This window comes from Scyliorhinus torazame, chromosome 21 (assembly GCF_047496885.1).
Source record: "Scyliorhinus torazame isolate Kashiwa2021f chromosome 21, sScyTor2.1, whole genome shotgun sequence".
Lineage (NCBI taxonomy): Eukaryota > Metazoa > Chordata > Chondrichthyes > Carcharhiniformes > Scyliorhinidae > Scyliorhinus > Scyliorhinus torazame.
Genome location: NC_092727.1, coordinates 9101674 through 9123655, shown reverse-complemented (window position 1 = coordinate 9123655; position 21982 = coordinate 9101674).

Below are 21982 nucleotides of genomic sequence, written 5' to 3'. Positions count from 1 at the left end.
TCGCCCTCTTACAATTTTTTCTCCTTCAAATGTTTCTCAAGTTGCGTTTTGAAGGCTAGCTCCTGCCAAATCTCTTTCCCCACCTTGCCCGGTATTTCAGACTCTGATAACCTCTGTGTCAATTTTAGGATGAATCGTAGGCACCTGAACAAGTATTGTGCAGTTTGCATTCTCAGCCAGATCAAAATGACCCTCCCCAAGCTCCATTGTTCACTTCCTGTTTCAGTTCACAGGGGAGCTCAGGACGAAATGAGAACTCAGAATCAGTAAGCTACAAAGCCTTTTAGGCATCAAAGGTGATTTGACTCGGTTTATATTTTTTTGCGCGCTATCAACAGCAACTTACATTTACAGAATCGTAGAATCCCTGAGGCCACGCAGCCCATCGAGTCTGCACTGAACCTCTGAAAGAGCACCCTACCCAGGCCCACACCCTATCCCCGCAACCCAGTAACCCCACCTAACCTTTTGGACCCTAAGAAGCAATTTAGCATGGCCAATCCACCTAACCTGCACATCTTTGGACTGTGGGAAGAAACCGGAGCACCCGGAGGAAACCCTCGCAGACACGGGTAGAACGTACAGACTCCACACAGACAATGACCCAAGGCCAGAATTAAGCCCCGGTCCCTGTCGTTGTGAGGCAGCAGTGCTAACCACTGTGCTACCGTGCCTCATGGCACCTTTGACATAAAACATCACAAGGAGCTTCTCAACAGTGTTACCAAACATGCTTTTAACACTGAACCATGTAAGGAAGTATCAAGACAGATAGCCAAAGGCATGGTCAAAAAGATGGATCTTAAAGGAGAAGAGAGATGTGGAGAGGTTTAGGGAAGGAAATCCCGTCACAGGGACGAGACGATCGAAGGTATGACCACCAATGGTGGGACAAAGAAAATCGGGAATTCTCACCAAGATTGAAGGAGTGCAGAGATCTCAGAGATGCACATCCTTCCATCCAACAGTGTTGCCGAGTTGCAGGTGCATCCCCTACTCAATAACCCTCAGCCCAGCACCCTCGGAGTCAGACCCAACAACAGCCTGGAAGGCCATTGCTGTGGCTTTGTATCCCGTCCACATAATCAAAGCAGTCAGTGCAAGCATCAGCTGTGGCATTAAGGGGTCAGACCCTCTGCACATACAAATAAGATGGTCTAACATTTGTTTGAGGAACCCTTTGTGAAATTGGGCCATGCTAAACGCAGCCTACACGGAGCATTGTGAATCTGGGCCGTGCCAATATCTTTACCCAGAATAGCTGAGGATTGATGGATTTCAAAGGTAAAGGAGACACAGAGGGTGACAGATAAGAAAAGGTGGAGGGGTGGAGAGAAAGAGGCAAAGAAAGAAGCTGAAGAGAGAGAGAGGAGAAAAGAAAGAGAGAGAGAAAGAGAGAGAGAAATGAGGGAGGAGCAAAGATAGTTTAAAAGAAGGAAAGGGCTTCGGAGGGTGAACGCCTCCACCTTGTGTGCGAGGTTGGGGCTGATACAGCTGAAGGTGGTGTATAGAGCGCACCTTACAAGGGCTAAGATGAGCCGGCTCTTTGAGGGGGTAGAAGATGTGTGTGAACGTTGCGGGGTGGGGGGGGGGGATTAATCACGTTCATATGTTTTGGTCCTGTCCAAAGCTGGAGGATTACTGGAAGGAGTAATCTCTAAAGTGATGCACGTGAAACTGGACCCGGGCCCCCGGGAGGCCATATTCGGGGTGTCGGACCAGTCGGGGTTGGAAACGGGCGCGGAGGCAGATGCTGTAGCCTTCGCCTCGTTGATCGCCCGAAGGCGGATCCTGTTAGGGTGGAGATCAACCTCTCCACCCTGTGCCCTGGCGTGGCGGGGGGACCTGCTGGATTTCTTGATGCTTGAAAAGGTCACATTTGAACTGAAGAGAAGGATGGACGGGCTCTACATTCATGGGCATTATTCATTATGAATTGGATCACATCGAACATTAGGGGGGTTGGGGGCTGGGAGGGTTGGGGGGAGGGGGCTGTGTGTGTTAATGGTGACTGTGGGTGATTCCTGGTTCCTTTTTGTCATTTGTTTATGTTAACATGCGGGCAAATGTTTGGGGGTTTGGTGGGAGGATGGGATTGTTGATATTGATATTGTAGCCATCTGTGATGGCCACTTACAAAGGAAACATGGATACTTACAAAGACTCAAGGGCAATATGGTCAATACAGGATTCAGGCAAACTCAGAGCTTAAGTGTATATTGGCCACTAGAGAACCAGACACTATCGAAACCCCCAGCCGATTTGCATTCTAATGGCCCATTTCCCCAGGACAAAGGACTGGTACTCGGGTATCAGATACAATTCAAGACACATCGGCGCCACTCCCTTCACCCAGGAAGCCCAAACAGCCACGGTCAATGACCGCTCAGGACACACCCCGCCATCAAGGCACCCGCACCTTTATTGGCTCAAATTGAAGGCAGTAATCGAAGCCTGCCGAATTATTGGGTCCAAAGCTAAGGACCACCTAAAAGAGCGCGAAAGCCCAAAGGATTAAGAGAGACACTGCCATGTGTTCGATCTCTTTTGGCCCTGGCACACCGGCACTCTTCGGCCTGGCCTATACCTGAAGCCAACTGCAGCACCACGACCAGAAGCAAGTTCAAGACCAACGATCGCTACCAGACGGATGAGCCCAGCAGAACCAAAGTTACTTCTCCAGACCCAGTCACTCCAGATCTGAATAAAGGCCTTGTTCCTCTGCCAAAGCCGGGTGCCTGAAGTTAAGTACAGGTTGTTGTAGTGTTAGGTATAATTTAGCTTGTAGAGTTTTTATGTTGCATGTGTGAGTTAATCTTGTGTGTCAATAAACCATTATTGAACTTGAACTAACTGACTGGCTGTTGGGTCTTTGATCAATATCCGGTTGAACCTTGTGGTGGTATCATCTGATACCTGGCGACCCTGAAATGCAACATCATCATTATTAATTGGCAACATTCTTGGTGACGCTGGTGGGAAAATATCCTACTCAGTATTAAAAAGGGCAACAATATGGGGATTGACATTACATTTGTTCTTGGTTATTGTTTATTGTTGGGTGTAAATTTGGGAGAAAATGTGAAAAAGGAGAATAAAAAAATATTTTTTTTAAAAAGAAGGAAAGAGATAGACAGACAAACACAGAGAGAGGCGAAAGGAGAGTGAAAGGACGGAAGGATACAAACACCAGAGAAAGTTTGAATCAGTTTCCTACATTACACCAGTGACTTCGGAAGTTGGTTGTGAAGCAGTTTGAGACATGCGGTTGTTGTGAAAAGTTTGTTGTGAAAAGTTTGAGACATGCGGTTGTTGTGAAAAGCAAAATACAAGTTTTTCTTTCTTTCAGAGAGATAAGCAGACAAACAATCGAGGACACAAGGAAAAGAAAGGAGGCGGGTGCTTGGGCCTGTGTGCACTGTGCCAGTGCTGTGTCCTCCAACCCTACACTGCTGCAGCTCACTCTCAGAATAGCTTCACCTTCCACTGAGACCCGAGAGAATCGCAGTGTTTCAACAGCAAACCACCAGCACCCTCGAGTGTTCAGTTCCAGCGGCGCTGCAGAACCGACTGATGCTGACTCCGTGACATATCAACTCAGCAACTCCCAGCTCAGAAGGATGTGTGTGATGATCAGGTGATGGGAGAGGGCTTAGGGGAGAAGGAGACAGGGAGGGGAGGGCGAAGAGGAGGGAGTGAGAGGGAGGAAGGAAGGGTGGAGGATAGGAGGGAGAGGGAAGGGAGGGGGCCAAGGGAGGGAGGTGAGAAGGGAATGGGGGAAGCAGGGGAGCGAGGGAGGAAGAGGAGAAGCCGAGGGGAAGAGAAGATGAGGGGAGCGAGGGGTGGTGAGGGGTTTAGTGGAGAAGGGATCAAGGGAAATGGGAGGGGAAAGGAGGGGTGAGTGGGGCAAGAGACAAGGCAGTGGTTAGAGTAAGTGGGGGAAGGGGGATAAAAGAGTGCAGGCTCTTAATCAGCCTTGAGATTGATTAAAATCTAATTTCTGTGACCTTGGTTTAGCTCAATCAATCAAGCCAGGGTCAGAACCTGATTCCTTGTGTCCTCTATGGGTCGGTGCCACCCCAGGGTGCAGTGCACCCACTGGGTGGGTGAGTGTCAGGCTGAATACTGTTCTTCTGAACTGCCCTTTGACCTTTAACATGGATTGGCCAGATTCTATTATTGTGATCCCTGCACCGCCCAGGAATCCAAACCAACCAATCAGGGGTGTGTTCGATCCCGGCCCCGGGTCACTGTCCGTGTGGAGTTTGCACATTCTCCCCATGTCTGCGTGGGTCTCACCCCTGCAACCCAAAATGATGTGCAGGTTAGGTGGATTGGCCACGCTAAATTGCCCCTTAATTGAAAAAAAAAATTGGGTCCTCTAAATTTATTTTAAAAATCCTGCCCCAGCATTATCCTCTTGCCCCACTGAACCCTCTCCTATTGCAGATCCCCAACACTTGTCCCATTCCCTGTTCCTGCTTGATCTAATACCTGCCCCAACTTTCTCCCAGCTCCTGAGCTTTTCCCACTCTCATCCCTGCCCTTATCCCAAACTCTGTCCCAGTACAGTTAAAATGAACTGAACGCAGGGAGCTGGAACATGCAGGCGGCTGGGTGTCGGTGAAATTGCCCCTTAATTGAAAAAAAAAAGAATTGCGTACTCTAAATTTTAAAAAAAGGAATGCTCTCCACTTGCCTGGATGAGTGCCGCTTCAGTAACACTCAAGAAGCTCGACACCATCCAGGACAAAGCAGTGTTGTAGTCAATATTTTCCTGCTTCTGTAGTAGAAAGATTCAACAATGCTCGTTGAGACAAAATAACAAGGCTTTATTTACGAAGAGACTGCATGCAGTAATGGCTGAAACTTGAGGTCAGAGAGCAATTAGTGAAACTGCTGATTCCTTCTCAAGTCCGCGCTTTTACAGAAAATCAGTTCAGTATTTATGCATTATCATTATCAAGATTACGTGACTACAGCTTAGTCAGGACTTCGATCGGAAGTAGAAACGGAAGCAATGCCTGCTGACCTTATTGGGCTCTTTGTCGCATCACTCATACCATTATCTTGTCCTTGGAGGGAACATTGAGAGGTCGGAGGAGACTTATTTCTTCCTGACCTTATCTTGTCTTATTCCTACGGCCCTGGGTTATGATGAGTTAGTCTTATCAGGAGTTGCCGAGGTCTGATATTTTGGGATGGCTTGACCTTCTCTGATCTTATTCATACTTCAAGTTATGCAGAGTCGGCCTTATTAGTCTTACACGGATCTGAAATGGTTAGGGCAGCATTTCTTACATTATATCAAATATTTTGACCAGTCTTCCCATTGACCAGTTTTCCCATCATGCCATTACTTTATTCGTACCATATCACAGCAGCCCGCTTGATTGCTCCCCCTTCCACAAACATTCAAACCCTTCACCACCGAGGAACAGTGGCAGCCGTGTGTACCATCTACAAGATGTACTGCAGGAACTCACCAAGGTTCCTTAGACAACACCTCTCAAACACAAACACTATCATTGAGAAGGACAAGGGCAGTAGGTACCTGGTAACACCACCACCTGGATGTTCTCTCCAAGTTACTCACAATCTTAACTTGGAAATATATCGCCATTCCTTCACTGTCACTGAGTCAAAATGCAGGAACTCCCTCCCTAACAGCACTGTGGGTGTACCCACACCATATGGACTCCATTGTTCAAGAAGGTAGCTCCCCACCACCTTCTCGAGGGTAATTAGGGGTGGACAATAAATGCTGGCCTAGCCAGCAAAGCCCACACCTCGTAAATGCATTAAACGAAAAGAAAAGACAATCATTCTCTGCACCTCTCTCAACTGGGACCACACTCAAATAAGCAACAATGCTACCTAATATTAAACAAATACCAAACCAGCCATCAACAAAGAATAGAACTTGATCACATTTACCTTGTACCTCACTCCACAGTTATTTGTTATTTTGTATGTAAACCACCTGTAACCCTTGATTAGATTCCAGCCTGTAATTAATTTGCTGAATATCTGTGATTCTGTATATAAACCATCTGAACCCCCGATTAGATTCCAGACTTTAACTCACTCCGCCATATCCGTTATTGAATATTATATCCTTGTAGATCTGAGTTCATCTGTGATGTGATTCCTGGAAATCGTTTACTGACTTATCCGAGAGTCTTTCGTCCGGTAAATATGAGGACAACATTAGAATTGGGGTCGATAAGGAAATTAACATTGATAAGGAAATAAACCAGGGGCTGGTTTAGCACACCGGGCTAAATCGCTGGTTTTTAAAGCAGACCAAGGCAGGCCGGCAGCATGGTTCAATTCCCGTACCAGCCTCCCTGAACAGGCGCCGGAATGTGGTGACTAGGGGCTTTTCACAGTAACTTCATTTGAAGCCTCCTTGTGACAATGAGCGATTTTCATTTCATTTCATTTACAACTTCAAACGGTTGTTTTTGTTCTTCCATCCTTTCTGCCACTTGATGGGATCCTTTGTCTCTCCTGTCGATGATCAGTCGGGCGACAGTTTCACTATTGTCAGCACCACCTTGTCTCGGACATGACTAACTGAGTTTAATCAGTTTACACTGTTACTGAGAGAGTTTTGTACATCCTATGTGAAAGCGGATACCTATGCTGAAAGGGTTAACAGGCGCTGCGTTACCCGGGGGGTGGGTACCCAACCTCCTTGGGTACGGTCTGGGTTCACGTTTTAATGCCAGCAGAGTGATGGAGACGTAATCTGCTTCACTCCCGAAATCCAGGAACAAAAGCAGGAAATGGGTCCACCATAGACACTTCTGGACTGGATTGCTGTTTAACCAGTTCATTCTGGGTGGCCCATTTAGATTCACCCATCCAGAGACATGCTAACTTTGTCTGAAATGATATCAGGGTGTATTATCACTGCCGCTCTTCCACATTCATTCCACATCTCAATGTGAAGAGGTTTCTGATATCACTCCGAAGATAACCATCTACAAGTCTGATTCAGTGTCCCCTGGTTCTACTCCAACAGCTTGATTGAAAATAATATTCATGGTTTGTTTTTTCTGCACCAATTAAAGGAATATTTGAACTTCTACAGTGCTTTTCACAAGCTTGGGATGTTCCAATCACTTCTCAGAAAATGAATGAATGTTGAAACGGGTTAGGCCGGGGAGAGGAGGGGCGGGGGGGGGGGGGGGAGGGGGTTGATAAGGAAGGGAGAGAGAGGGTGGAACAGAGAGTGGATAAGGAGGAAGGATTGGGAAAAAAAGAGGTGGGGAACTAGAGGGGAGGGGAGAAAGATTGGGGACGAGGGAAGGAGGAAAATAGAGGAAGAAGGGAGACTAAATGGAGTTTTTACGTCAGTGTAAAGTTTGCCCTAATTTTATGTCTTGCAGCTCGCCTGATCTCCCAGTTATTTAAGGCATTTGTGCAGTTGGCTTGCCAGGAATGAGGACAGACCAGTCTGGTGGCAGTTATCGTTAATGGTAGGACTGGATCACAGGAGCAGACCTACTTTTGTCCGCACTCTTGTCGGGAAAGAGATGGGTAAGATTCAGGGTCAAAAGACCCAGTTATCATTTCAGATATTAAGTTCTAATTTCAGACAATAGTGTATATTCTTCTTGATTTATTTAATGATTATATGTAGTTGGGGAAAATTCTGACCGGTATCAGGAAGTAATAGAACTGTAAACACATTTGAGCTGCTCTGAAATTTTTGTTACGTGAGACTGTCACTATTTGTCGTATGTGTGACAATATTTAGCTCCTCCCCCTTTTATTTTGATTAAAATCCCCGAGCCTGCTTTTTCCTGAAATGATCTGCTGTTGCTTTCATGCAAGTCACTGTCCAAAAGGTGAAAGGCCTGTACTGTGGCCAGTTACTGCCCCTTTTGATTCGATCCCTGTTCAGGTACAGCAGCTACCAGGTAAAGGGGACACTGCTCTCCTGTCTGGCTGCGAGTCTCAGTATCAGTTCCTGAACATGTCCAGCGCACTCACTAGGTGAATCACCAGAGCCCAGTCTGGACATATCTTTATTGACGAGGGACACAAAGTGCCAATCCTGGCAGGGTACCAGAGCACAGAGTGTGATCGCTCTTGTACGGAACATGGAAGTTAATTTTCACACCGCAAGCGCAAACATCCATTGGATTGGATTGGATTGGATTTGTTTATTGTCACGTGTACCGAGGTACAGTGAAGAGTATTTTTCTGCGAGCAGCTCAACAGGTCATTAAGTACATGAGAAGAAAAGGGAATAAAAGAAAATACATAATAGGGCAACACAACATATACAATGTAACTACATAAGCACTGGCATCGGATGAAGCATACAGGGTGTAGTGTCAATGAAATCAGTCCATAAGAGGGTCATTTAGGAGCCTGGAGACAGCGGGGAAGAAGTTGTTTTTGAGTCTGTTCGTGCGTGTTCTCAGACTTCTGTATCTCCTGCCCGATGGAAGAAGTTGGCAGAGTGAGTAAGCCGGGTGGGAGGGATCTTTGATTATACTGCCCGCTTTCCCCAGGCAGCGGGAGATGCAGATGGAGTCAATGGATGGGAGGCGGGTTCGTGTGATGGACTGGGCTGTGTTCACGACTCTCTGAAGTTTCTTGCAGTCCTGGGCCGAGCAGTTGCCATACCAGGCTGTGATGCAGCCTGATAGGATGCTTTCTATGGTGCATCTGTAAAGGTTGGTAAGAGTCAATGTGGACATGCCGAATTTCCTTAGTTTCCTGAGGAAGTATAGGCGCTGTTGTGCTTTCTTGGTGGTAGCGTCGACGTGGCTGGACCAGGACAGATTTTTGGAGATGTGCACCCCTAGGAATTTGAAACTGCTAACCATCTCCACCTCGGCCCCGTTGATGCTGACAGGGGTGTGTACAGTACATCCATGTGACAAATGACAGATAACTTGCTTTAGTGATGTTTAGGCTGAAATATTGGCCAGAACTCCAGCGAGAACTCCCTTACACTTCTTCCATTTGTGCCATGGGATCTTTGACCTCCCTCAGAAGATGGGCCCTTGATTTAATTTTTCACTAGAAGGATGGCTGTTTAGCACACGGCTAAATCGCTGGCTTTGAAAGCAGACTGAGGCAGGCCAGCGGCACGGTTCGATTCCCGTAACAGCCTCCCCGAACAGGCGCCGGAATGTGGTGACTAGGGGCTTTTCACAGTAACTTCATTTGAAGCCTACTTGTGACAATAAGCGATTTTCATTCATTCATTCATTCACCTCTGACAATTCAGCAGGACGCCAAGCGTGTCAGCCTAGATTGCATGTTCAAGTCCTGGAGTGGGACCTGAACCCACAACCTTCCAATTCCGAGTCTTGAAAGCTACCCACTGATCCACAGCTGACACCCAGGAATTGAGGAGAAGGCTGAGGCGCTGCCCTGCCACCTCGTACTGTCCTCTGGGGTCGGTCTGCCTGCCCCCAGGCAGGTGACAGCAGCTCACAGTGTCACCGGACCACTGGGCTGCCACTGTAACCTAAGAATAATAATAATCTTTATTGCCACAAGTAGGCTTACATTAACACTACAATGAAGTTACTGTGAAAAGCCCCCAGTCGCCACATTCCGGTGCCTGTTTGGGTACACAGAGGGAGAATTCAAATATCCAATTCGGCCTAACAAGCACGTCTTGTGGGAGGAAACCGGAGCACTCAGAGGAAACCCACGCACACACGTGGAGGACGTGCAGATTCCGCAGAGTCAGTGACCCAAGCTGGGGATCGAAGCCAAATCCCTGGCACTGTGAAAGCAACAGTGCTAACCACTGGGTTACCGTGCTGCCCTTGTCCAATTTCTGTACCTTCTGTTTTTCAGATAGTCCGTGGGAGGATCGAGCGACAGGCACTGCTCCCAGTGAAATCCTGTTCTATATCCAGAGACAGAACGCACAAGTGAACAACACAGAATTAGGAAACAGTAAGGGGAGAATCTCACTCATTCCTGTATATCGTGTGATTTGAACATTTAACCAACACCTTGAATAAAAAAAGTTTGTGTTTCTATAGAACATTTCACATCCTCAGGATGGTCAAAGAGGTTCACAGCTAATGAAATACCTTTTGCAGTATAGTCACTGTTGTAATGTATGAAGCACTGCAGCCAAATATGTGCACAGCAAGCTCCCACCAACAGCAATATGTTAATAACTATATAATCTATTTATTTTAAGTGATATGGAAATGAGATATAAGTTTTAGAACAACAGGGAAAACTCCATATTCATTTTCAAAATAGTGTAATTGGGTCTTTTAAGCACATTTGAGAGGGCAGACAAGGCCCCCCCTTTCCTCAGGAAAATGGTGCTGACTGTGCGGCACTCTCTCAGTCCCGTCCTAGGAGTGTCAACCTCGATTAAATCAAAAATGGTCAAATCTCTGGGCTTGAATCCATGACTTTCTGCCTCAGAGGTGAAGGAGCATCACACTGGACCATGGCTGACACTGTGACAACAATTAGCAGCTTAAGGAAGGTAGGGTTAAAAAGGTAATAATAATAATCGCTTATTGTCACAAGTAGGCTTCAATGAAGTTACTGTGCAAAGCCCCTAGTTGCCACATTCCGGCGCCTGTTCGGGGAGGCCGGTACGGGAATTGAACCAACGCTGCTGGCCTTGTTCTGCATTACAAGCCAGCTGTTTAGCTCACTGTGCTAAACCAGCCCCATGTTAATAAAAGAAAATAAATTTGGATTGTCGTGGTCCCTGTTGGTGTTGAGGTGCACCCCCAGAGGAAGAAAGACTTTCTAGAGTGAGGTAAGCTCATTGGACCCTCATTCCTACACCCCCTCCACCAGGCCACGCCGCCCCGACACAGGCAAGCGATTCTCCGCAGAGCGCAGAATCGGCGTCATTTGCACCGGTGCGTTTGGCGCGGCGCCGGTCGCGGGTCGCTCTACGCCGAGCTGCCGATTCTCCGGCCCGGATCAGCCAAGCGGCCGCTCTAAAAAGGCAGAGTCCCGCCGGCGCCGTCCACATCTGGTCGCAGCTGGCGGGAACTCTGCGAGCAGGGTGTGGGGGGGGGGGGAGCCTCCGCTTCTGGGGGGGGGCCTCCGATAGGGCCTGGCCCGCGATCGGGGCCCACCGATCGACAGGTTGGCCTCTCGCTCCCCGGGCCTATTTTATAACATGCCGGCCCCATAACTCCCGCGCCATGTTGCGTGGGGGTCGGCGCGTTGAGGAAGGCCACCGTGCGTGCGCATGTTGGCGCCGGCATCGCTCCGCATGTCCTTGTTGACGCCGGTGCCACTGCGCATGCGCGGATCCCACGGCGCACAGTTCACGCCGGGGTGGGAGGCTGGAGCGGCGTGAACCGCTCCAGCGCCGTGCTGGCCCCCTGTAGGGGCCAGGATCGGTACTCCCAGCGGCCCGTTCACGCCGTCGTGGAACGCGATGGTGTTTCCGACGGCGTGGACACTCTGCCGCCGAATGGCAGAATCCCGCCCACAATCCCAGTGAGGACACTATGTAATTAGATAGAATTCACTCATGTGATAGGCTCGTGGGCCCTTAATGAATTGAGGTGAGATGAAGAAGCAGGTTGGTGGGAGAGCAGCAACGTGGAGCAATCCTTGTTCATCTGTGCTGTACATTCCAAATTTCAGCCGTGGACTTCAAAAAAAATCAGAGCCAATAATTAAACCAGGTTGTGAATGAAGCAATGAGCTGTGTGTATAGGGAGCTTGCTTGGAATCTGCTGACCCCATTTCTGTCCACGTCTAGCTAACGGTGTAAACACGCGAGGGATCATCATCGCTGTTTGTTTGCTGATCCTGGCTGGAGTTGCACTGATGATATTCTTGGTCCATTACTACAGACACGGATGCTGCTTTCAAAGTAGGTGCAGTGAAGATGGTTCACTAAATGGAGGGATTACTGACACTGCAATCCAACCTACATAACGTGATTCGGTTTAGTGGACAGGATTGGAGTCCAGGTTAGAAGTTGGGTTTAGCAATGGCGGTTCAGGTTAACCCTGTGAGACTGGTCAGGGTTTCCCTCCAGAGTCTCCCACAGGGGATTTTTTACAGAAGGTGCACAAGGATTGCAGTCAGTGGTCACATTTGAAGAAAGTTCACAGATTTTCCTTACATGCATCCTTCGAGGGCGTGGATTTGCTGTTTTATGGAAGATTGTTCCAGTCTTTAATTGTTCTTAGGGGAAAAGGAGTGGGCACAGGAAGTACATTGGGGTGTATACAACTGGATCTGTTGATTACAAACTCTTTGAGTTCAGTCACCTTTGGGTTTGATGGAGTGCTAAGAAGTATTTAATTGTCCATTCAAAATTTTACAGAGGCATGTCAACCTGTGGGCTTTCATAGAATCATAGAATCGGAGAATCCCTACAGTACAGAAGGAGGTCATTTGGCCCATCCAGTCTGCACCGACCCTCTTAAGAGCATCCTACCTAGGCACACTCCCATGCCCTATCCCCACCTAACCTTCACACCTTTGGACAGAAAGGGGCAATTTTTTTTAGCATGGCCAATCCATCAAACCTGCCCATCTTTGGACTGATGATGCAAGGGTGTGGGAGGAAACCGGAGCACCCGGATGAAACCCACACAGACAGGGGGTGAATGTGCAAACTCCACACGGTTACCCAAGGCCAGAATCGGACCCAGGTCCCCCGACGCTGTGAAGCAGCAGTGCTAACCACTGTGCCACCGTTCCGCCCTTATCCGGTTCTGGAGACTGGGCCAGCTTAGCTATGTGACCAACCGGATGACACAAGCATCTCATGACTAATTATTTGATGCCACTAACCTCAGTCCCTATGCTTAAACCCTGATCTTTCCTATCAACCCTAAACTCTAGCCCTAAACTCTAGCCCCATCCACTAACTTTAACCCCAAGAACTAATCCTAACATTAATGGTTAGGAATCAGGTCTATTTCATTCGGATTTTGCCTCGGTATTAGCGTAAGAAATAATATATATTTAAATTAATATAGATAAGGTTTATGCCCTGTGTTTGACAAATTGTAGCTGCATTTAATAATCTTTATTGTCACAAGTAGGCTTACATTAACACTGCAATGATGTTACTGTGAAAAGCCCCTCGTCGCCACATTCCGGCGCCTGTTCGGGTACACGGAGGGAGAATTCAGAATGTCCAATTCACCTAACAGCACGTCTTTCGGGGACTTGTGGGAGGAAACCAGAGCACCCGGTGGAAACCCACGCGACACGGGGAGAACGTGCAGATTCCGCACAGTGACCCAAGTCAGGAATCAAACCTGGGGCCCTGGCGCTGTGAAGCAACAGTGCTAACCACTGTGCTACCGTGCCGCCCATGGTTGTGTGAGTGTGAGTATTGTGTGAGTGATGCTCAATAAAATAATAGGAAAGGTCCACGAATCGGAGAGGAATCCAGAATATTTACAGCTCACGTACTTAACAGGTTTTTCTTATTTTCCAATCCCACAACTATCTCCTCTTCCCCCCCCCCCCCCCCCCCCCCTCACTTCCCAGTAGGAGTTAACTCCTATAGAGATCAGGAGAGTTTAATCCTTGACCTGTGTTGAGTTTGTCAGTGAGTTACACAGAATGAAAGGGCAAATATTATCCTTCGTTCCCCCTCCAGCTCACTCTCCACTTCTGGAAGGTGTGTGTGTGTGGATGACGATGACAGCCAGGGGGAGAGTCACACTCGGTATGTGGGCACACTTGGGAGAATGGGCACGAGGGTGAGGCAGCAGAGAGTCGCTGTGGGGTAGTATCCCTGGTTCAGAGAGCGTCAGCACCGCCGAAGCTAAGGGAGGAAAGCTGGTGAAAAAAGTTACCTCAAATCATTGTGATGGTTTGTGTGAGCGTGGGTGTGAGGGTGGGTGCATGTGAGGGTGTGTGGGTGTGTGTGGGTGTGAGGGTGCATGAGAGGGTGTGTGGGTGGGTGTGGGGGTGTGTGTATGATGATGTGAGGGTGTTTGTATGAGGGTGTGTGTTAAGGTGTTAATGATGATGTGTGGGTGTTTGTGTGAGGGTGTGTGTGAGGGTGTGTGTCCTCTCTGCGGCCTGGCTTTCCCATTGTTTGAACATGCTGATCTTTACCGACACTGCTGCACTTTCTGTATTTTACAGGCCCCAAGATGACCTTTAGCCAGAATGCCCTCAGGTACAGTTTACAATCTTCACTGACACAACACTGAGCATGGTTTACAATCCACTGGCTGCTCAGTCAGTCAAAATAGCAACATTGCTGAGTAGGAGCAAAGTAGGAATGCTAGAAATGTGTGTCTACTTCTCAGGAAAGGATTGACTGGGTGACTTATCTCTTGAAAAGCAAAAGCTAATTGATCATCCGGGTCTTCACAATTCTGAAGGTTTCCATGGAGTAGATTTGGAGAGAGTCTGTTGTGGAAGAGATTGCTAGAGGCCATCAATATATAGGGAGAGATGGTGGCATCATGGTAATGTCACCAGTAATCCAGAGGCCCAGATTTATGCCCGAGGGCCACAGGTTAAGACCCCACCACTGCATCTGGTTGTAGGTGTAGGGCGGGGATAGGGAGGGGTGAGGGGAAAGGGTAGGATTAGAAGTCGGCGTATGAGTAGGAGTGCCACATTTGTCCTCGGTGCTTGTGGATTGGGAAATTAATCAGTGATCCTTGCTATAAGAACAGCAGCGTTAGACAATCAGATAGCTCGGAGCATATTGCAGATCTGTCCCACGCATTATTTTGCTTATAGGGTGAACCTGTATGTACTCATAAAGCCACAAAGATTAACCATTATTCAGTAAAATTGGCTTGAGGTCAGTCAGAGTTCAATCACTGCATGTCAACGGGACTGTGCAGATTGGAAAATGCTCAGTAGTTCCAAGCTGCAGTGTAGAAGTATCCAACATTACATGATTTCCCTTCCTTCTCGTAGAATCCCTGCAGTGCAGAAGGAAGCCATTTGGCCTATCGAGTCTGCAACAGCCCTTAGAAAGAGCACCCTACTTAAGCCCACACCTCTACACTAACCCCATAACCCGTTACCCCCTTTTTGGGGTAACCTTTTTGGACATTAAGGGGCAATTGATCATGGCCAATCCACCTAATGGGCACATCTTTGGACTGTGGGAGGAAACCGGAGCACTCGGAGGAAACCCACGCAGATACGGGGAGAAAGTGCAGACTCCGCACAGACAGTCACCCAAGAGCGGAATTGAACCCCGGTCCCTAAAGCTGTGATGCAGCAGTGCTAACCACTGTGCATCCGTGCGACTCTCTTTCTTAGAAGGTTATTTGTGTATTTGTAACAGGGTGTCACCTCTGGAGTGTGGCGTCTCGCTGTTGCGTGTATTTGGTGATGTCATTGACAGAAGAGAGTTATTGCATCTGACATAGTTACTGCAGCCAGACTTGTTACAGTTGCAGCAAGACTTCCCCACTCTAATACTCCAACCGCCTTGAAATAAGCCACCATTCCATTAACCTTCCTGATGACCTGCTGCATCTGTGTGCGAGCTTTCTGTGTTTCCTGCAAGAGTAAGCCCCAAGTCTCTTTGTGTTGCAAATGTTGCAGCCATGTCATCGGGAAATGCTCCATTACAAATGAGATCGAACAATGGACCAGTCTACACAGATAAGCAAGGTCCCCGGCTAGATTCCATGTTCTCTAATATCAGGCTCTTCGGGGCTGTGCAATGAGGAGCTGCCGGGAAAATGTGACGTTGTTCATTTTGGAAGGGAGAACAAAAGAACAGAGGATAAAGGCGCACGGTGGCGCAGTGGTTAGCACTGCTGCCTACGGCGCCGGGGACCCAGGTTCGATCCCGGCCCCGGGTCACTGTCCGTGTGGAGTTGCACATTCTCCCCGTGTCTGCGTCGGTCTCACCCCCACCACCCAAAGATGTGCAGGTTAGGTGGATTGGCCACGCTAAATTGCACCTTAATTGGGGGAAAAAAATTGGGAACTCTAAATTTAAAAAAAGAACAGAGTATTAATTAAATGGAGAAAAACTACAGAAAGCTGCAACACAAAGAGACTTGGCACTTACTCTTGCAGGAAACACAGAAAGCTCGCACACAGGTGCAGCAGGTCATCAAGAAGGTTAATGGAATGGTGGCTTATTTCAAGAGGGTTGCAGTATTAGAGTGGGGAAGTCTTGCTGCAGCTGTACAAACTACTGGTGAGGCCACATCTGGAGCACTGTGAGCAGTTTTGGTCTCCATTGGAGATGGTTCAGAGAAGGTTCACTAGGATGATCCCCGGTATGGAGGGATTGTTTTATGAACAAAGGTTGAACAGGTTGGACTCTACTCACTGGAGTTTAGAACAGTAAGAAGCTTTACAACACCAGGTTAAAGTCCAACAGGTTTGTTTCGATGTCACTAGCTTTCGGAGCGCTGCTCCTTCCTCAGGTGAATGAAGAGGTATGTTCCAGAAACATATATATAGACAGATTCAAAGATGCCAGACAATGCTTGGAATGCGAGCATGAGCAGGTGATTAAATCTTTACAGATCCAGAGATGGGGTAACCCCAGGTTAAAGAGGTGTGAATTGTGTCAAGCCAGGACAGTTGGTAGGATTTCGCAGGCCAGATGGTGGGGGGTGAATGTAATGCAACATGAATCCCAGGTCCCGGTTGAGGCCGCACTCATGTGTGCGGAACTTGGCTATAAGCTTCTGCTCGGCTTGAGAAGAATGAGAGGTGATCTCAAGTGAAAAATACAGGATTCTTAAGGGGCTAACAGGGTGAATGCTGAGAGAATGTTTCCCCTCATGGGAGAGTCTAGGACTGGAGAGCACAATCTCAGAATAAAGGGGGCCAATTTAATACTCAGATGAGGAGAAATTTCTTCTCTCAGAGGGTTGTGAGTCTTTCGAAGACCTTGCCACAGAGAGCTGTGGGGTGTTCTTCTATGTATTTAAGGCTGGGATAGATTGCTTCTTGATCAGTGAGGGAATAAAAGGATACAAGGAAAGGGCAGGAAGGCGGACGTGAGGAATGCCAGATCAGCCATGATCCTATTGATTGGCGGATCAGACTCGAGGGGCCAAATGGCCAAACTCCTGTTCCTATTTCTTCTGTTCTTATGATGCTATCGATTATCCATTGACCTCTTGCTGGAAGGGCCTGTGTGTTACCTTGTTGGGTGAGAACAGGACTGGTTGCCCCTGAGTCTGCCCCTCGTGGATAAAAAGCTTCACTGAGCTCCCAGTTAAGGACTGGCCACTTGATCAAGGCATTCAAAAATCTCCTTGTGTCCAAATGGGCAAATCTCGGCGTGGAAGAGAACACAAGAAGGTTAGAGATGGAGAGATGCCGGGTGGTGTGGGGAGGAATGGGGTGGTGGGGTGGGGAGGTGCAGGGTGGGGGGTGTTAGCGGGTCGGTGAGGGGGGGGGCGAAACTGAGGGACAGGGGGGAGGAAAAGGACGGATCTTAAATATGAATTTTTCTACAGAAACCTGAAATCAATCCAATTGGAGTTTGACCCACCTTTTACCATCAGCGGGGTGATGAACACTCTGGGAAACCCTAGCTCAGACCATCAGTTCCACTATCGCAACATGCAGACTCGCGACGAGGATTTGTACCCAGCCAATGAAGAGCATCTTTGAAGAAGGAGTGATGGGAGTGTGAGATTCTCACCTCCTGGGACTGTGTGGGGATCTTTATTTCGATTGATTTTGTTTAGTGTTGTTGGAATGGGAAACTTTTTTATTCTTTTTAATTTTTAAAAATAAATTTAGAGTACCCAATTCATTTTTTCCAATTAAGGGGCAATTTAGTGTGGCCAATCCACCTGCCCTGCAAATTTTTGGTTTGTGGGGGCAAAACCCACGCAGACACGGGGAGAATGTGCAAATTCCACACGGACAGTGACCCAGAGCCGGGATCGAACCGGGGACCTCGGCGCTGTGAGGCTGCAGGGCTAACCACTGCGCCACCGAAGGATTTTGCCAAGATTGTGATTTGGGGGTGTGCAATTTCATCTAGTCCAAACCCAACTCCACCCAATAGGCAGTCAGCCAACAATACGAGTGTAAATGCGTAAGAAAATATCCATTCGGGACCCGGGGCCACCGAAACCGGGGGTGTGGTTGAGCGACATGGAAGAGTTCCTCAGGCCGGAGAAGATAAAGTTCCCCTTTGAGGTCTGTGGAGGGGTTTGCCCAGAGAAGGCAGCCGTTCATCGACTTCTTTGAAAATAGTTAAGATATCGGGGCGGGGGGGGCGGGGTTAAAAAAGGAGGTAGGGGAGCTGGGGAGAGGGAGGCAGGATGGTGGGGGGGGAGACACATTTATTTGTTTTGATTATTTGTATTCCTGTTTGCTTGCTTTTTTTATGGTTGTCTTTGATGTTTAAACATATAGAATTGCCTCAATAAAATGTTTTCAGAAAAAAAGGAAAAGATCCATTGTACAAGATAAGCAGGAACTTACATTTATAGCAACACCTTTCACAACCACTAGATGCCCCCAAAGCATTTTACAACCAATCACATGCGTTTTCAAAGTGTAGTTAGTTCCGAATTGTAGAAAATCCCACAAATAATAAGGGGTCCAGAGTCAGATATTCTATTTCAGACATGTTGGGTGAGCAAGAGAATAAAGGAGCCAATTTTCACAAAGCATAAACCATGTGATATTGACCAGATATTCCATTTTGCTCAATGATTTTGGTTGAAATATAAATATTGACCAGGAGACCGGGTCACCTGTCCTTCGAAATAGCGGCCATGAGATCTTTGACACAGCTCCAGGAGCGTTTGATGGGGACAGTGCTGAGGGAGCTTTACTCTGTATCTAGCCCCCTCTTATACCTTAACCCAGCCCTGTGCTGTACCTGCCCTGTGAGTGTTTGATGGGGACAGTGTAGAGGGAGCTTTACTCTGTATCTAACCCCATGCTGTACCTGTCCTGGGAGTGTTTGATGGGGACAGTGTAGAGGGAGCTTTACTCTGTATCTAACCCTGTGCTGTACCTGCCCTGTGAGTGTTTGATGGGGACAGTGTAGAGGGAGCTTTACTCTGTATCTAACCCCATGCTGTACCTGTCCTGGGAGTGTTTGATGGGGACAGTGTAGAGGGAGCTTTACTCTGTATCTAACCGAGTGCTGTACCTGCCCTGGGAGTGTTTGATGGGGACAGTGTAGAGGGAGCTTTACTCTGTATCTAACCCCGTGCTGTACCTGCCCTGGGAGTGTTTGATGGGGACAGTGTAGAGGGAGCTTTACTCTGTATCTAACCCGGTGCTGTCCCTGTCCTGGGAGTGTTTGATGGGGACAGTGTAGTGGGAGCTTTACTCTGTATCTAACCCCGTGCTGTACCTGTCCTGGGAGTGTTTGATGGGGACAGTGTAGAGGGAGCTTTACTCTGTATCTAACCCCGTGCTGTACCTGTCCTGGAAGTGTTTGATGGGGACAGTGTAGAGGGAGCTTTACTCTGTATCTAACCCTGTGCTGTACCTGTCCTGGGAGTGTTTGATGGGGACAGTGTAGAGGGAGCTTTAATCTGTGTAGTAGTATGCATTAGGGGTCATGTGGGACTGTGAAGTCGTGATGTCATTGGCTGACAGATCCCGGGTCCTGGTTGGCTGTTGACCTCTAGCTCCGCCCTGAAGGTGGAGTATAAGAACCAGGAGTTCTCCCCCGCAGGCCAGTCTGGTACTGAACTGCGGGGAACAAGTCATGCTTAATAAAGCCTCATCGACTTCATCTCTATTTGTCTCTCGTGAGTCTTTGTGCGCTACAGTCTGTATCTAACCCCGTGCTGTACCTGTCCTGGGAGTGTTTGATGGGGACAGTGTAGAGGGAGCTTTACTCTGTATCTAACCCCGTGCTGTACCTGTCCTGGGAGTGTTTGATGGGGGACAGTGCAGAGGGAGCTTTACTCTGTATCTAACCCCGTGCTGTACCTGTCCTGGGAGTGTTTGATGGGGACAGTGTAGAGGGAGATTTACTCTGTATCTAACTGTGGTGGTATGTATTAGGGGTAATACGGTACACCAGGAATGCCGAGCAGCTATTGGAGGACAGCTGCTGGATCCCGATTGGATCCTCCACCTACTGGGCTCCACCCAGATAGGAGGGATATAAGAACCTGGGTAATCCCCACAGCTGCATTCTGTGAGTGAGCTGCTGGGGACGTGTCTGAACAAGTCTGCTCAATAAAGCCTCGATTGAAGTTCTTTATGTCTCGCCTCGTGTGTGATCGATGGTGCTACACTAACCCCGTGCAGTACCTGTCCTGGGAGTGTTTGATGGGGACAGTGTAGAGGGAGCTTTACTCTGTATCTAACCCCGTGCTGTACCTGTCCTGGGAGTGTTTGATGGGGACAGTGTAGAGGGAGATTTACTCTGTATCTAACCCCGTGCTGTACCTGTCCTGGGAGTGTTTGATGGGGACAGTGTAGAGGGAGCTTTACTCTGTATCTAACCCCGTGCTGTACCTGTCCTGGGAGTGTTTGATGGGGACAGTGTAGAGGGAGCTTTACTCTGTATCTAACTCTGTGCTGTACCTGTCTTGGGAGTGTTTGATGGGGACAGTGTAGAGGGAGCTTTACTCTGTATCTAACCCTGTGCTGTACCTGTCCTTGGAGTGTTTAATGGGGATAGCATAGAGGGAGTTTTACTCTGTATCTAACCCCATGCTGTACCTGTCCTGGGAGTGTTTGATGGGGACAGTGTAGAGGGAGCTTTACTCTGTATCTAACCCTGTGCTGTACCTGACCTTGGAGTGTTTGATGGGGATAGCATAGAGGGAGCTTTACTCTGTATCTAACCCCATGCTGTACCTGTCCTGGGAGTGTTTGATGGGGACAGTGTAGAGGGAGCTTTACTCTGTATCTAACCCCGTGCTGTACCTGTCCTGGGAGTGTTTGATGGGGACAGTGTAGAGGGAGCTTTACTCTGTATCTAACTCTGTGCTGTACCTGTCCTGGGAGTGTTTGATGGGGACAGTGTAGAGGGAGCTTTACTCTGTATCTAACCCCGTGCTGTACCTGTCCTGGGAGTGTTTGATGGGGACAGTGTAGAGGGAGATTTACTCTGTATCTAACCCCGTGCTGTACCTGTCCTGGGAGTGTTTGATGGGGACAGTGTAGAGGGAGCTTTACTCTGTATCTAACCCCGTGCTGTACCTGTCCTGGGAGTGTTTGATGGGGATAGCATAGAGGGAGCTTTACTCTGTATCTAACCCCATGCAGTGCCTGCCCTGGGAGTCAGAGTTTTACAGCATAGAAAGAGGCCCTTTGGCCTATCGTGTCTGTGCTGGCCATCAAACACCTACCTATTCTCACCCCATTTCCTAGCACTTGGCCCATAGCCTTATATGCTATTTCAAGTGTTCATCAAAATGCTTCTAAAATGTTGAGGATCCCCGCCTCTATCACCCTGTCAGGCAGCGAGTTCCAGACTCCCACCCCACTCTGGGTGAAATTGTTTTCCTCAAATCCCCTCTAAATCTCCTGCCCCTGACCTTAAATCTATGCCCCCTGGTTATTGATCCCTTTAGTAAGGGGAAATGTTTCTTCCTATCCATCAGTTCTATGTCCCTCATAATTTTGTACACCTCAATCAGGCCCCTTCAGCCTTCTCGGCTCCAAGTAAAACAACTCCAGCTTAACCAGTCTCTTGTGATAGTTGAAACGTTCCATCCCAGGCAACATCCTGGAGAATCTCCTCTGCACCCCGTCCAGTGCAATCACATCCTTCCTATAATGTGGTGACCAGACTTGCACACCGTACCCTAGCTGTGGCCTCACCAGAGTTTTATACAGTCTCTCCATGAGCTGTACAGGTGTCCAGTCCAGCCCCAAGTTGGCTGAGCTAAATTAGAAAACCTACGTTTTCGAAGCAGCAAGTTGATACAGCTGTGCATCCCGACTGTAAGGCTGCTGTCTGCGACTCGCTCTTTAGAATTCCCCAACAGGGTGTATTCAGGCGCAAGAATTAATTTTGATATCCTGCGCCCAAGGAAACCTGTTGGTTGTTGGCTGTAATTTTACATCAGAACAAACCATTCCA